Here is a 17,704-nt window from a genome sequence, read left to right as displayed (position 1 = left end):
TTACTGCTCTGTGTCTCAGACATGCACTGCAGACTATTTATTACCCATTCGCCGAAGTGTAATTGCACATTTTTAGGGCAATTCCACATGTGGTCATTGTCAAAAACAAATTGCACAAAAAGAATTTAATGATTAAACTTCAGTGCTTGATCCATAATGTGAAAATATATACACCTGAGTGAATCGTGCATGGTGTATATTCTCCTATCTGCATCACTAAAGGTAGAAGCCAAAATCCATCTTCACAGTAATATCACTGAGGTATACCACCTATACGATTCATTTTTGTAGTAATTTCATTTAACAAAGGCAAATTTATTTGCATCTACTTCAAATCCATGTTTCTGTATGATTTTCCACCAGTTTACCACTGACTGAGTTTAATTTAGTCATGCTTTTAGAAACAGTCATAACCAGATCATGATGTTTATAAAAAGAAATTGTGATAAAAACATGTTTTTTGTATCTATGAGTATTTATTTCACTTTTATATTGTGTATTAACTGTACCGCTATGTGTATTTCTGCCCAGTGGAGACTTTGTGGATATGACTAGTACCACAGGTCTGGACCACTGATGACTTCGTTGCAGGGTGACCAGAAACTGAATGTGGGGCAAATGCTGAGTTTGTTTGGAACAAAGTGGAAGATGTCAACAATGCTGAAAGGTAGACTGAAATTAAATTAACTTAAAAATCCAAACTTGCAGAAACTTTCTAAGCAGGTGAATACAATAAGGATAAAAAGAAGTATGTAAAGAGCATTGCATTGTCTCCTGAGGTGGTCTTGATGTACGCCTGTATTCTCTTTTATTTGTTGTTGTTATTTCATCTGTTCTTCTGCCTGCCATCATTTTAGCTGTCTTTTAATGCAGTTTTATGGCACGCATACTGTCTCACTTCACATCATATTTTCTTCTTTTGTGCAGCAAACAAAAATGGTAGTTTCCAGAGTTATTATACTTTAGCATGTGTAGTTTTTATTTTACTTCATCTTAAATTTTTGCTTTTAGTTCGGTTTAATGTTAGTTTCCAGAGTGGCTTTGCTCATTTAAGTTTGAACTTTGGAAAATGTTTAGTTCTAGTTTAGTTTTTATTAGTTTCACTGGCAGTTTTTTACAAAATTTTTACAAAATTAACAAATACCAAAACTAAGGCTTCCATCCTCTGTAATTCTATTTTATTTAGTTCTGGTATTAGTTTTAGTATTAGTTCCAGTTTAAATTTTTAGTTTAGTTTCATACTAACCTTGGTAGTTTTTATTATATTCAGCAAAATGATCAAGTTTTTGATATTTTGTTGACTTGTAACTTGCCCTGATGAGTATAGCATTAGACCCCTTATGTGTACTGGATGAAAGCTATATTTTAAAAGTGCATGTCCTGCAGAGCCAATCAAAATGCGGTACGTTGCCTCAAGATGTGGGACAAGGAATCAAAATGCTGCATAAAGAGGGACATCTGGTGATTCTACTTCCATGAAATGGAAAATTCTTATGAGAAAATTCAACTGATAAATTAGTGAATTGTCATGACAATGAGACTAAATGTTTGTATGACTGGTTGTTGAATGGGCCAATACAGTGCTCAATAATAGGGTGAAATGATTAAAGCCTTTACTTGATTTGAAAGTGTGACCAAAATAAACTCGTCCTTTCCACTGAAATCTTGGAAACTGAAGCATACGCTTATCTCGTGATGGAATTTAAACTGACAACAAACATTTTTAATCCAAAATATTAAAAACATGCCAGTATTAATACAACATATATACTAAAAGAACACAATTGTCTGTTTCGGCCCAGCTCAGCAGTAGGTATAAGTGAACACTTCAGCACTTCAGTAACTAATCCTCCCACCGACCCCAGAGTGCAAACCGCCGCCACTTCACTAATCATTCCAACATTTCCATCCTGTTAAGTAAGACAATACATTAATTGCAATGGCATGCTGAGGCCTCATGCTATGCAATGTAACCCCTCTCGGGTCTGCCGCTGAAACCCCGAAGACACACAACTGAAGCTGACACGGAGAGTTCAGTGCTTCCACTCTGCGTGCCGCGCAACTTTTCGGCAGCTGCAGGAGCAGATTAGAGACGTCCGCTGTGCATTCCTCGCCTAATGATTAAATATCAGCTCGTTTATTGCGAGTGTCACTGATTGCGGCTCCCTAGATGTGGCTCCTGGCATGCTGCAAAGGCTACGAACCGGACGCTGCTGTGGAGATGTTTTCTGTCCCCTGCCAGTTGAGAGATGCTAGCATGGAACGGTTTAGCTGGTGTAGCGAAACCACGCATTTGCACATTTTCGATTCTTTACAGATATCTTGTTAAATTATCTGACGAAGTGAAAACTAATCAAATGCCACCTCTCCCAGAGTCCTGACTGTATTAACAAAGGATTAGGCTTCGAATTCCTGGAAAAGGAATGTTTACATTTAATAAATAGAGAGGATAATAATCCTCATAGACAGAAATGCTGTGAACGAGCCAAAATTGCTGGAATTAACTGCTTGTTTAACTGCTGCTTTCACTATTTTACCAGCCAAGTTGACATGCAGGATTTTAAATCCGATTTTTACCTCCCACAGTTTAAATTTTTACTTTTTTTTTTTTAATTTGACTGACAGAAGGTATATTGTCCCTTAAAACTAATTTCTATAAACTACATATTTATTCTAAAATCTTTTTTTTTCCAGGTTGTGTCTGTATTGGCGGCAGTGCCAGACATATTGTGATTAAATGGTCCCCTCTGGCTCATAGTTTAGCTCAAGGTATTGGGTTTCACCTAAAATTAGCCATCAGACTCAATTTATTACCTCAATTGAGAGGCTCGAAAAGTGCCTGTAACAGCGCCTCTGCTAACACGGACTAACCTTGGCCAAGCCATATAATGTTGCATTTTAATTCAGCTACAGGAACTGCCAGCAAGGCCGAGCCTATTACATGTTACACCTTTTTTTTTCTGTCTCTCTGTGTAGCCCAGAGTAGAGGAGCGTGCTTGAATATTAAAGGGGTACAAGAGTGTTAGGCAAACAGTAAAATCCAAGATAATTTTATAGCGGTAAAAAAACTGTTCCCCCCCGTTGGCCAGATGACTTTAAAACTGTTTTTGGGGTAACGTATCGTTATGAAAGTGGAGACACACAAATGCATTAAAGTCTTTACAGCTACACACCAGCAGCACACTATTCAGGTGACAATTGTTTGTTAGGTCTTAAACGCACACTCCTGTAACGTATGGCCAGATCAGTTTGTGAGCATCCAGACTGAAATATGTTAAAAAGCAGAGATGCCTGTAAAATGTCAGCAGCTCTTGAGTAATATCAACCACAGGGGCTTGAAAGAGTGCCACTAATCTGTTGCAACTATGTGTCAACAGGAATGTAAGGTTATGATCAAAGCTGCCTAAATGTTACAGCGTTTGAATCTGTTAGCTGGAGAGCGAGTGTAACTGTTAATATTTGCTAATAGATTTGGTTTCTTAAACCTTGCATCTGTGCATGATTTTTAAATCTAATCTTTAACATTTAGCAAAGTCACTTGAGAAACAAACCCTTTCTATATCTGTGTGTCTGCTAAGGCTAGTGTTGGAGGGTTGGGTCTGCCTGGATCCATCAAGTTAGTTAATTGCAATTATTTGTTGAGTTAATGGTTATTATTAACTTCCAAGAAGTCACCAAATTCAAAGAAATTCAATAATAATTTGGATATGAATGAGTTCCTATACAAATTTCATAGCATGCTTTTCACAGTATTTTAGTCAGGACCAAAGTTTTTGGACCGTCCCATTAGGAATTGACCCACAGTGTTCTCCATCACTACAAATATGGAACTGGACAGTCTTGTTAAAATGTTACGTTTTATAATACATTTTTGGATTGTTTTGGACTTCACAAGTGACAAGAATTGGTTGGATAGTGTAGTGTGGTATGATTCATTTGCTAATGACCAGAAAGGAAAAGGACCAAAAAACTATGAGCAAAAAACTGCGGACGAATCTGTGTGAATTGTGACTCTCCCATTCCACCAAGCAAAAAAAGCAAATATTGTCCAGCTGTGCTTGTTTTCTTCTAAATGTCTTTCATAAAAGATTCTGAAGAAAATGTCTAGAAAGCATGTGTATACATTTAATATGCAACATGGTCTTAATATATTAATGCATTTGGGAAATTTCAGTATACGAAGTGTATTTTTCCCTGCTAAAGTAATGAGGTGGCAGTAAATTATGTTTACCGAAGGTGTTGATTTTACAACCCTCTCACATGGCTTTCCCGTTTTCTCCTCTCCTCCTCCCTTACTTGCTTTTTTTCCCTCTTTCCCCCTCTCTTTGCTTGCCTCTCTCTTCTCCCTACTTCTATCTACACTGGAATCATCCGCCGGCACTTTGCTTTCTCCAGCCTATTCTTAGATTTAGCTGTGGCCACTCCAGTAATATTTTTAAAGATTATTATAGTATTCACTAACCCTTTTTCCCCCTTAGGCTGCCTTCCAGAGTTTCTTTTTCTCCCTCCTACCCTCCTCCTCTCTCCTAACCCTCTCTTTCTCTTTTCTCCCCTTCTACCTTTCTCTCGACAGCGATCTTTGGTTGTAAAATAATAGAGCATCAGCCAGCAATAATTTGCGGTCCAAACAGAGCCGACGCTGGCTGACGTTTATTGAAACCTCATCCCCCCGCGAGCCGGTTTCCTTTTCCCTCCCAGCTCCGTCGCTGTGTGTTTGTACAGACAGGGCCTTAGTCGTGGCCATTGCTTTTAATAATGAGGCCTACGGTCGGCCTTGGCTGCAGCTTTGGCTGGGCAAGAGGAGAAGCGGTGGGAAAAGACGGGTGCCTGCTTGGCTCTCATTAATCCTGACTAGTAGTCGGCGGTGGAGGAGACCCTGTCAGACAGTCTGATGGTCTCACAGGCAGACAGACAGGTAAAGGTAATGAGGCTCCAAAACTGGATCAGTCTGGATAAAGGGACAGTGTGCAGTCACAGCTTTAGCAGCTCAAATAGGTGATGACCAGCAGGCTGGGCCCACACACAGCATTATGTGACATTTAAAAGGCAAAAACATAGTTCCAAGCATGAGCTTCTGCAGAGACAGTGAAGCTAAATAAGCCTACGTAAAGATATTTATGGCAGGATTTAGGGTGCTAAACCAGTAATAATCCCCCAGGATCACGTCTATCATGTCTACAGCCAATGGAGAGCTAGTTAAGACTAAAGCAGTATATAATGTTCACTGTACAATTTCAAACCAAACACAGTAAAATATTTAAAAAATAAAACCCTGAAAAAATAGCACTTCTAAAAGCTTTCATCTAAAAATAATATTTAATCTAACCGTGGCAGAACTAATGTGAATATAATTCATGATGGCATTATGAGCACTCTTCTAACCGTAGCACTCCCAGAGATGTTGACTCACGCTGGACACTCATCGTCCACCTTATTAGGTACACCTTGCTATTACCAGATTGGATCTCATTTGGCCTTCAGAACCGCCTTAATTCTTTATGACACAGAACTAACAGAGTGCTGGAAACATTCCCTATAGACTTTGGTCCATATTGACATAACAGCATCACACAGTTGCTGAGGATTTTTCAGCACAACCATGACGCAAATCTTCCATTCTACCACATCCCAAAGGTGCCCGACTGGATTGAGATCTGTCGATCTGAGTACAGTGAGCTCATTGTAATGTTCGAGAAACTAGTTTGAGATGATGTGAGATGATGTGAGCTTTGTGACGGTGAGTTATCCTGCTGGAAGCAGTCATCTGAAGCTCTGTACTCAATTGTCATAAAGGGAAGGACAGCAATAATACTTAGGGAGGCTGTGGATGGATGCATCAGAACCAACGCCTGGCCTTTCCCTCTTAATGGAAAAACAACAGCAGCTAACCTTAACCTAACCTAGGTGAAGATAAGAAGTGAGCAATAGAGATCATGTCTATTTACATGTTTAATTTTGAATTTCCAATAATAATGTATTTGCTACTATGTCACATGTAGCCTCACCCTCCACATGTTGAAGGTCACATTAAACCCTTCATAAACTTGTTTGCTGACTTGTTTGTGGTGCTTTTTTTAAATTTTTCATTTATTTTAATTAATGTGTGAAAAGTACCAAAAGTAATTTACTGCCATTTACAGAGAATAAAACAATGTTTAGGCAGCTACATAAACTAGGGACTAAATAACACACATAGTTATGTACAATCAAATTAGGGAACTAATTTTAGCACACAAAGTTGGTCAGGCCAACAAAACGTGCTGAACAAAAACTGAAGGTAAACAAAACAACAGAATTATTATTTTTCAATTAACTAGAACTATTCATACATAGCACAACTATATATACCAAATTAACTGACTGAGGAATCACAGGTTGAACTTATGAGGATGGGAGAGACAATTAGAGGGAAAAAGACAAAGACAGGAAGTAAAACCATTTAAGATTCATAAGAATAGTGATTAACCAAATAAAACACCTGATACAGCAGAAGCTTAAACTTCTATTTGTTTAATGGCAATGTGTCTGTGAACACTACAATATGAGAAATATTTGTGACATTAGCACGCTAATACAGCAAATACTTTTCTTTTCTTTGCTTTCTTTATTCTTTAAAAAGCCTGTAAGAAGTAAGTACGTGTGTGCGGATTCTTGCTGGATTCAAGGGCCTGGGAGATCCCCGACTGTGAGACAGGTAACAAGAGAAAGAAAGACAGGCAGGTGGCTACACACTGAAATTAAACACTAATCTTCTCCTCACTGTCTGAAGCCCCACTTACTGGAACTCCTGTGGATTCCTCTGGTCAGCGGTCAGCTAATGCAAACTAATCATCACTTTCTATGGACTGAGGGCTGACCACAGTGCTGCCCAGGACAAGGCCTAGCAGACTGAAAAACACGAGCCCCGGTTCATTTTCCACCATCGTCACCATCGCTAATACCAGCTGTGCCAAAACCTTTTTAAAATACTGCATCAATAGCAATTAGCTACATTTCCTCGTCACAATATGGGAAAGCACAATCGTTGCAGTCGCACCCTATAAAGTGAAGGTTTAATTAAATAATTTTTTGGCATGCCGCACTTCAGCCGCAGACACGGAAAAGAAAGAAAAAATCCATACATTTCAGCAGACACACAGTAGTATAGAGGTGGGCTTGTGTTTCCTCCTACAGGGATTCTGTGGCCAAAAACAATCTCAAGGAGCACAGCTGAATGTTTTCATTGTGTTTCTTCTGCTGAGTTGGGCACAAGAATGGGTTTCTGCTAGTCAGCGCAGGCACCGGCTGGTTCTCTAACACGCCCACACAGTTGATATATAAAAAGATGTTACACATAAGAAGACCCTCACCTACCAATTGGTACCTCATGCCTGGAAAAACTGGAGTGGATAAACCAGTAAGGGTCAGCTGCCATGTTGGCTACTGACTTTTTTGCAGGGATGTTAAACACAGGAGTTCACCTGTTCTCAAAAATTGTCACAGCACACACCAAACATCAGAAATAAAGGCTATCACTATCTATTATTTTGAATTTTACTTTGTTATTAAGTTTAGGGGCATCAATAGCTGCAATCAAGTGTTTGTAATAAATGTTAGAGTATTTCACATCAGAGGATTTGAATGAATTTCATCACCCTATTATTTGCAACATTTTTTTTTAATTTAACCACAGTGGAGGGTTTTCGTTCATGAACATTCTGTTTAATGCCATGTCAAAGGATTCGATTTGATTTAAGGCCAGACTTTGACTACTTCACTCCAAAACCTTCAATTTATTTTTGTTTTTATTCTGCGGTTGACTTCCTGGTATGTTTCAGATCAGTGCCATCCATCATAAACCCAAGTATATTTGATCTTCAGAACATGCACTGATGGCCGGACATTCTCCTTCAGGATTTTTCTTGTAGAGAGCACATTAGTTATGTCAAGCTATCAAAACAGCCGTAAACCACAACACTGCTACAACTATGTGTGACTGTTGGTATGATGCTCTTCTAATGAGATGCTATGAGTTTTATGCCAGATGTTACGGGACTCAAACCTTCCAAATAGTTCAGTGTTTGTCTCATCAGTCCATAGAATCTTTCCTTAAAAGTTTTGGGGCAAATATGAGATGAACCTTTGTGATATTGCAGGTCAGGAGTGGCTTTCACCTTTAAACCCATCTTAGCCCAGTCTCTTTTTCTTGTTGAATCATGCACACTGACCTTAACTGAGGCAGGGGAGACCTGCTGTTCTTTAGAGTTCTGGGTTCTTTTGCGACCTCCTGGCTGAGTCAGCAGTGCACTCTTTGGTTGACTTGCCACTTTTTGGAAGGTTCACCTCTGTGTCAGGTTTTCTCCATTTGTGGATAATGACTCTCATCATGATTCGCAGGAGTCCCAGGGCCTCAGAAATGGCTTTGTAACCATCTCAGTGACTTTTTTATGTACTGTATAGCCTGTATAATAAATAAATACATATAAAAATATACATTTTTTAAATCATAACTGTGGATTTAGTGGCATGTCATTAAAATGTAAAAACTGATGTATACTTTGAAGTCCAAATTTTCAACACAAGCCGAAATAGAGACTCAGCGTGGCTGCAGGTTGTTGCTATGTCAGCGTAATTACATGTCGGTCATGCACTTTGGAGGTGCAGCACACAGAGTGTTAATAACACTTACCTTCATTCAAACTTCAAAGATTTGATGCTATCTTGTCTTAATACACAACACTGTCATATGCAAAACCAGGGTGGCACTAGGGGTGGCAAGAGATCATTTTAGGGTGACACATGCCACCCCTCAAGATCCGCCCCTGGATCTGAAATGTTGAAGCATTTATATATGCAAAAAGCTAAGAAATCGGGACGTGGCAAATAGTTGTTTCACAGCACTTTATATCAATACATACATGAAACATTCTCACTGCTGCCTCAGGACACAGCATTGTGTGATCTAAGTAATCATCTATGAGGAACCCAACCCTGAACCCAGAAGTTTAAAGCACTGGGAACTCCTTTAGTGCCAATTTCTGATTCGTCAGGTCGCCTATTGCTGGATAAGAACATTTAAAAAGCAGCAAGTCTACTATTGAAGACAGGAGTAGTGATGGTGGCACAAATCTCAGGATCCGCACAGGACTTTTCACTTTTGGCTTTTCACTTCCAGCATGCATTTTGGAAGTTGAGGAAATGACCATTTTACAAAATTCAGGTACTTGCAGCTGGCCTAATGACCCCACACCTGCCTGTTTGCTAGCATCACCCACAGAGTCAAAATAGCCAGATTAACCAATCTGAAATTCAATGGGAATTGCCACTTCAATTTCCTGGTGCTCACTGACCTTTCTAAAACGTCTGTCGCCATGTTTCTGCTTGTCACTTAATGTGAATGTCTCTTTAGGTTACCTTCTACCTGTAATTTTATCATTCTAAATTTCCCTGAAATTGATCTGGGTCTAATTAATAACAGTAATTGCACATGATTGCTGTAACACCTACCTCCATATGCTTATACTGCATATGTGCCCATCTTCAGTATTCTCCTGTTAAGCTCCTGTTCTCTGTCCTAAATAACTTTCAGTTAACCTGAAGCTGCTGTTGGTGATTTTCCCTCCAACTGTTCTCTGTCCTTCATCTGCCTCCGGATCATCAGAGGAACGGGGAAATTAGACAGGACACTTCATTAATGTGTAGAAATTAAAAGCTTCAGAGGATGTCAGGCCAGTGTGATTGCAAAGCACCGAGAAACGTGGAATGTGTGCGAGTGAGAAGGAGTGGGATCTCCTGCCGGGACATCGTGGGGCCACAGGCCTCACGTCACATTATACAGATCTCGTAATCCTCCCTATCCCAGGGATAAGAAGAGATGGATGGATGAAGTGAAGGACTGAAGGAGGAAAGAGAGGGATTGTTAAATGGAGCAGGAAAACTCAGTCATCTCCTGAGGACCCAGCTCCAATAATGCACTGAGCAGTTCTCATCCAGTCCCATTTTAGTTCCCATTAACAGTCCCGACCAAAAGTTAAGGACCACTTGAAAAATGGCAAAAAAACAGATATTTTGCATGGATGGATCTTAACAAGGTTCTAAGTAGAGCTTCAACATGCAACAAAAAGAAATGGGAGTGAGACAAAACTTTTTTTGAGCATGCAATTTATTGAAAACAGCTAAAACAGCCTGCTTTGCTCCCTGTTTCTTTCTTTCTTTTACTTCCCATCCCAGTGTCGTCCTCTCCTTGACCTTGGTTGTGCTGAAGGTTTATCAAATATGGGGGTTCATCTTTCCCAAAGCATCAATGTGTTATTCCCATTTCAATTATTCTCATCTGTTGTGAGACATTAGATGGGAAAAAGCAAACACAAACAGGACAAACAATGAAATCTTTTTGATTTCTTGAAGAAAACAAATTCCTTGTTAAATGCACAACCTGAATTTTTTTTTCTTTCTTCTTCCTCTACTTTATGACACGTTGCTTCATCATTAACATCATGAACAAACAAACTTTTTATGATTTTTTTCTTTAATTATTGGACCCCATTAAATTAATCTGATTGGTAATGACACATTGTAAAGAAAATGCACTCACCAGAGAGTCTAAAAGCCACAGACTCAGCGACAACACAAAGGGTCTCTAAAAGGAGCAAAAAACATGGTTTCAGTGACACTCATGCAGGACTCAACGTCTAGAGAAGTGGAGACTGTGAAAGATGCTTGTCACGGTTTTTGGCTCTGGCAACCAGCTCTGTGTTTCTATTAATCAGTTAATCTACAGTTCATAGCACAAACTGATGCTTATCAAGTATTTTACGCAAGTAAAACAACAACAGCAAAAATAAGAAATATTTGGCGCTTAGATTTCATGTGACTTATTTTAGAGCCCTGGAACCACAACAGTAGGTCTGCTTGTGTACGACATGATTGCTCTGCTACTCACCAGTAATTCTCCACTACCCTCGACTATAAGGAAGGATAACAAAAAATGCCGGGGACTTAAATTATATGTAGCAAATTTGACAAAATGATCCTAACCGGAGGGCAGTTATGCGATTTTTGAAAGCCCTTTTTGAGTATGTGAAGGAGGCACATTCAACAGGCTGCTAACTTGTCTATTAGAAGCTGTGTTTGGAGAAGGGTGGTGGATGGTGACGGGGTCATTTGATCGATTGTGTGATTGACAGGTATGTCAACCAACGACTTTCAGCCTTGGCTATTGCTCTGCACAAAGTTTTGGCTCCACCCGGCGATTCGAATCTGAACCATTTTCTGAACATCTTTACAAGCCAAGCTGTGAACGTCAAAGAAATACTGGGTCAAACCTCCAAATCAGACGATTAGAGAATCAACACAGTGAGTGAAAAAAACTGACTGACGAGCAAGAAGAAATGAAACAAAACAAGAGTAAAGGTATTAAACAGAGGGAGGCGGAGGGAGGGAGAAGTGGGAGGTGGCTCAGGGAGGGAGGCAAAGAAAGAGAGAGATGGATGAACCCAATTATCCCCCTATTTTCCTTCACAGCGCTGAACCTCATTCAAAGCGGAGAGCAGAAAAAGAGAAGGTAAATAATAGAAATGTGTCGAATGATGGAGGGAGATAATTAAATAGGCCTTCATTTCTACACCCGCCGATTGTGGTGTAATTAACCCATTACAGTTCCAACCCCTAATTTTTTTTCTCCTTGTAATGATTACAATAAGTGTAAGGGGTGAAGGCTTTGGCAGGGGAGCGCTTACATGCACACCCCATTTGGTTCACTCAGACATGTCACAGTGATCATTAATCATGGGTTGTTTTTCGACTTCCAAATGGCTGGCTGTGCAGTCAGACGCTTTGGCTTTTTAACAGAGAGAAATAAAAACGACCCTCCGCTTTATGGTAATTTGTATGTAAGAGGAATACCAGTTTAAGTTGTAGGGGTGTGCAGCTTGTTGCATCGGCTGGATGCACATGCACTGATTCTGTGGCCTGACAAAGATTCATCATTACCACATCGCCACATGAGAAACGCCTGTGCAAAGATTACGTTTTTGCATCAGAGCAAATGTATCGTTTAGTTTGATGGTCGGTTACCAAATTGAATTGAATATTGTTTGCGGCCTTCAGAGGAATGCAAAATCAAATCTACCTATCTATCTATATGCACACATATATACTACTATGCAAGAGTCTATTCTTCAACACAGCCTGAACTCTCTAAGGAAAGCTTTCCTGTAATTTATTTAAAAGGTCTTCAGGAATAGTTCTCTAGACTTCTTGAAGAACATCCCAAAGCCCTTCTTTGAATGTTGATTACCTTTTGTTCAGTTTTTCTGTCAAGATGATCCTAAACTGCCTCAGTAATGTTGAGGTCTGAGCTCTGGGGAGGCCAATCCATGACTGATGTTGTTCCATTGTGTGTTTTTCTATCCAACTTTGGCTTTACTACATTGGCAGTGTGCTTGGGATCATTAACATGCTGAAAAATGAAACCTTTGCCAATCAGACAATTTCCAGATGGTATTGCATGATGGTTAAAAAAAAAAGAAAAATCAGACGGCACTGGTATTTATTATTCCATCCGCGCTGACTGGCTAAAATGCAGCTCAAAACAGAGACTGTGAGTCTCCCTAACTACAGATCTACAGAGACTCACTGTTGTACCTCTCTCCTGTCTCCTTCCATAGATTCTGACAACGATTTGAATTAAAAAAAAAAATCATACATTTGGATACATCACTCCATAAGACCTGATGTTACTGATTTTCAGTCCAGTTCTTGTGCAAACTGGTATCCCTCTGCCTGTTCCCCGAATTTCCTCTCCCTTTCTTAAGAATGGTTTTTGGCATCCATCCGTCCATTTAGATCATTTCTGATGAAGTTTCAGTGAACAGACAGAAGATGGATCTGAAGGGTCAGACGCATCTCTCAGGTCCTGTGTCAGGTCTTTGCTGGATTTTTTTCTTCTATTTCTTGAGAACATCACTTTCAGACACTGTTCATCTGATTTATGTCGGTTTTTAGGCCTGAAACTTCTTCCATTTCTCTTTCTGTGTCTCTCACTAGATATACATATATTTGACTGGGTGAAGCAATGTTTTAAATGGGCAGTTTTAGCCTTAAATAGCTGAAGTTTGGAAACTCATAAGTGACTGATGGTAGTCATTCAAAGCAGCAGAAGCCAGAGCATCCTGTTTTAAAAGCCAAACAGTGTGGTTTTAGTTTAAAAACAATGTAAAACACACCCTTTCTGCATAGTAAATACATACTCCACCTTCCAAAGAGTTTTTTTTTTTAATTTTTGGATTAAAGAGGGACCTGCTACGCTGATTTTCCAGTTCCATGTTTATATTTTATGGGACTAAACAAGAATGACTTTGCGTGACTCACAATTCAAAATGATCCTTATATTGGGTCTCATTGGAGACGCTCAGTTTAACTACTGCCAGAAACAAACATTTTTGTCTCCCCTCCTTTTCCGATTGTCTTTAATTCATAAATAGAAAATAGAAGCACAGAAGCTCCACTTATCTGCTGTTCAATCTATTCTTAAAAACATCACAAAGATGGATATACTTAGACAAGTCTGAAAACCTGTTGCTGTTGTGTACGTGCGAGGGATTACTCGCACATGCCCTGACCTAATTGTTCAAAGTGTTATAAAGAATATCCACCGTTGTAACACTATAAATATGACAAAAATGGTTAGGGTCAGTAAAATTACAATCCTATGACATGTTGCTCTAATTTACACACCAGGGAGGTTTTGTGAGTGCAATTTTTTTAAATTAATCTTAAAGGTTTATACATTTGTATCTTTAATAAACTAACAACACCTCCAGACAATATTCATGTACACTATCTTTACAGACTTCCTTGTCTGAGTTTTTTTTCCTAATATGAAATTCCTGAATAACATCAAATCTAATGACATTTTTTTCTTAAAAATGAACAACTGTATAATATTTTTTGTGAAAAGACATATATCTTATCATTAGTAATCATGTAAATCCATCCAACCATTTTCTGAACCGTCTCCAAAATAAGAGGGCTGCAACCCAGTAAAGGTATATACTGAAATGAAATAGTAGGATTATAAAAGATGACTATAGTTGTAAATATTATGACTACTAATTATTACAAGCTAACTGTTGTGTTAGCCAACTAGCTAATGCTCACATAATAGAATAAACAGAAGCATTAAAAAAAACCAGAAAAAAATCTGTGAAATGTAAAACTTTGCAAAAATTAAAAATTGCAACCTACGTGTTTTACTCAGGTAAAACACGTAGGTTGCAATTTTCTAAACGCTGCTATTACGACAGGTTTATGTCACGTGTAATGGAATACCAACAACTGCAAAGGAAATTTGGAAATTCATTCAAATGCTTAGCTGTCAATATCCTACTTTGGTCATGTTTTTGGTCAACTTGAAAGTTTTAGATTAGTATTAACAAAAAATTAAGTAAATTAAATTTATAAGAGATGCTGTGCTTTGGAGGCTAGTTGGAGCCCCATCACATTATGTTGCTGTTGTTTCAGTTAGATTTTCATTAAAGGTCAAACTGAAATTGAAATCATTCATCAATCAGTTACTTGTTTATGTAATTTTCTTTTAAATCTTCATTCTGTTACCACACAATGAGCTTCCCATTTCAAAGGGTTTTGAAATTGAATGCACAAAACCTTTCAAATACTCTGTACCTCAATGCAACACATGTGAAAGATAGAAACCATTCTCCAGTGGTGCAAGTCCTCTTGTCAGCGCCAACTGCCTTTGTTTTGTGAACATTTGTCTCTGCCATTTGTCAGAGCCTACTGCACAGTTTGAGCTTCTTACTTTAACACGATAACATTATTTTTCTTCATTAAAGGAGCCGCGGCGCTGTACCTGCAACCCGACACCATCCCTTCACCCTCAATCATCCCTCAGTCGCTAACAGAAAGGACAAATGCATACTTTTCTTCAAGCTTTATATAAAGAGACTCAAATTTAAACAGCCTACTGACACGAACAAGCACAGCATGATTTATTCCTGCCATTATAAACCTTTGCTGATCTTCTCCCCACCTCCACACTGGCGAAGTATGTTATCTTTCCACCATCAATTTATTTTCTTTAATTTTCCCTCCCTCTGCTTTTGTCACGCTGGCCAATTGTTCTTGGATTGAGGGATTCCAACTACTGAGGGGGAGAGGCGGAAAAGGAGGGAGACTGAAAATATTATTTAACCAAATCCCTTTACTGAAAACGGTGTGGATAAAATTACCTACAGGATCAGGAAAAGAAGCAGAATATACCTGTGAGCCAAGGTGAAGGGTAAGCTTAACATTCAGAATTTGATTAGCATTATTTAAGGCGAAAATACACGTGAGAAAAGAAAGGAAGGTCTGAGGAAACTGAGGAAAACTAAAGCAAAGAATGGGAAAAAGAACAGGAGGCAGAAGTGTACTTGGGGGGAATGCCAGAGGAAGGTCACAGACACCTGGTGTTACAGCCAACAGAAGGAGAAGATGTCACTGGGGCAAGAGGACTAAAACAGATTAGAAATTCCTGAGTTTTTAGAGTCTAATTCATTTCCCAGACCTCGAAGAACACCCGAGAAAAATGAGCGATTGAGACAGATCGTGCATGCAAACCAAATTTCATGAGACAGAGACGCGATAAACTGCAGTTTTTCTCATATGTAAAATTTTAACTTGAAGCAGCGTTTAATTGGAACAACACTAAAAATAATGCAATGCTGCTGCCGTTGAACTTTCTGCAGTCCTTTGTTCAATACTGCACAATAATGACACTGAACATACAACCCCAGCGTCACAGAAGTTTGTGATATAGTCCCGACTTTTAATTTCATGTTACTGGTCACCAATTTTGCCTTGATGCATGCTCAAACACTCATCCAAGTGACTTCTTCAATCTCAGCTGACTGCAGGCTTCCATAACCTTATAAACAGTACATTTACACAATTACTGAAACCAGCCAACTGAATGAACAATGGGCTATGAGGTCAGTTCCTTGATCATTAATATGTAAATTGTCATGACCATTGATCAAAGCCCACTGATCATTGGCCATGAGTACCATTCATAGAGAGTTGGGGAATGGCTGCAATCACAGCATTGTACGATGGTGAAAGATGTACGCTTATCTGTACGTGAAAGGGAAAGACCATCTCTGAATCGAGGAGGGGGCCTAAGGTCACTTGGATAAGTGACGTTTCTCCCACTGAAAACGCTACGACTAGATGAACAAAATCAACCTTTTGGGGTCACCAAATTATTTTGGGTTCCCCCACACACATTTTTAATCACATTTACTTCAGACAGTCAGTCAGTTTTTCACACAGCATTTGTATGATTTTTCAAAATACATTATTAGTTATGAATATGTTGCTTGGTTAGATCTACGATTAAAAACTACTTGGTTATGTTTAGAAAAATGTAATGGTTGAATTACAGTGGTTGCCTCTTCATTCAGACTTATGTCATCGCCATGGTGTTTTTCTCACTTTGCAATTGGGGAGTTTTAGCTTAAAGGTTACCCCTCTGAGGCCTTGCAGTAACTCTAACCTTCAGTTTCTTGGACTGAGAAGCATGTTTGATGTGTTTCAGCTGGAAAGATTATTTGTCTTGGGCCTAATTGCCAACACTTGGGAGAAAAATTAATAAAAAGAAAAATTACATATTCCGATTGGGGTTATCAGGATAATTTGGACAATTTAACCACTTCTCCAAGTCATCGGTCTGTTAAAGGACTAACATATTGAGAAAGACAACCATTCATGCTCACATTCACACCCAAAGCCAACTTAAAATCACCAATTAACTGATTATGAATGTCTGTAAGAACACCTGTAAGGAACCTATGCAGGAATATAGAGAACATGCAAAAAGGTCCCAGGTGACAGAAGACTGTGCTAAGTACTGCGTCGTGCCACCCATGACTCCAGTCCCTGGAGTGAATCTAGCCCACAGAGTTTTTATGGTGTCACTTACAAAAAAAGTGGGAAAAAAAGAGACAGATCAACTTTAAGAGATGCTACAATTTAACACTCAAAGATAAGAAAGTAAATGTAAGTTCTCTACCTAAAAAATCCAAACATAATAGACATATAATATTAGTTCTAGTTCTAATAGTTCAGAATTAGACTTATGATAAAGGTTTTCTTTATTAAAGCTCTGCATGTGTGCATGCACAGCTTGTCCTACAGGGCCTATTTAGCGGTAGTATGTGCTGCTTATTGAGGGAGACAACTTCCCTGGGACAACAGTCACAAGTGATTCTGCTGATCAAACCTGGCCTCGAGTGCTGCTGTCACCATTAGCTGGACAGCTGTGATTAATGCCTGTGAACCTGCGACCTAAACCTGAGAGGTGTTTGCTTGACCTGTTCCAAGCCTTTGTCATTCCTTCTCGGGTTTGAGTCCCACTTCACCTACCTACTGAACTACTCCCATACTTTATTTGTCCGATTGAACATGCTAAAAATAATAAGTAAAGCTTCCTGTGCTAACTAGACTGGGAAATTGCCACCAGGGACTCAATGAAACATTTTGCAGATGATTTTTTAAACTGTAATGTAACAAGGTGATGTAAGAGATACCAGTGTTGAGATGCAGAAAGTTAGCCTAGCTTAGTTGGGATGAAAACAGGGAGGAAAAAGCCATGAAAGTCCATGAAATAGCTACACTGTAGTAGTGTGCAATATTTTTGAATAAATAGTTCTGTACGGACTGAATA

This window comes from Simochromis diagramma, unplaced genomic scaffold (genome assembly GCF_900408965.1).
Source record: "Simochromis diagramma unplaced genomic scaffold, fSimDia1.1 OVJJ01000371.1, whole genome shotgun sequence".
In the NCBI taxonomy this organism is placed as follows: domain Eukaryota; kingdom Metazoa; phylum Chordata; class Actinopteri; order Cichliformes; family Cichlidae; genus Simochromis; species Simochromis diagramma.
Note: the sequence above shows the minus strand (reverse complement) of the source record.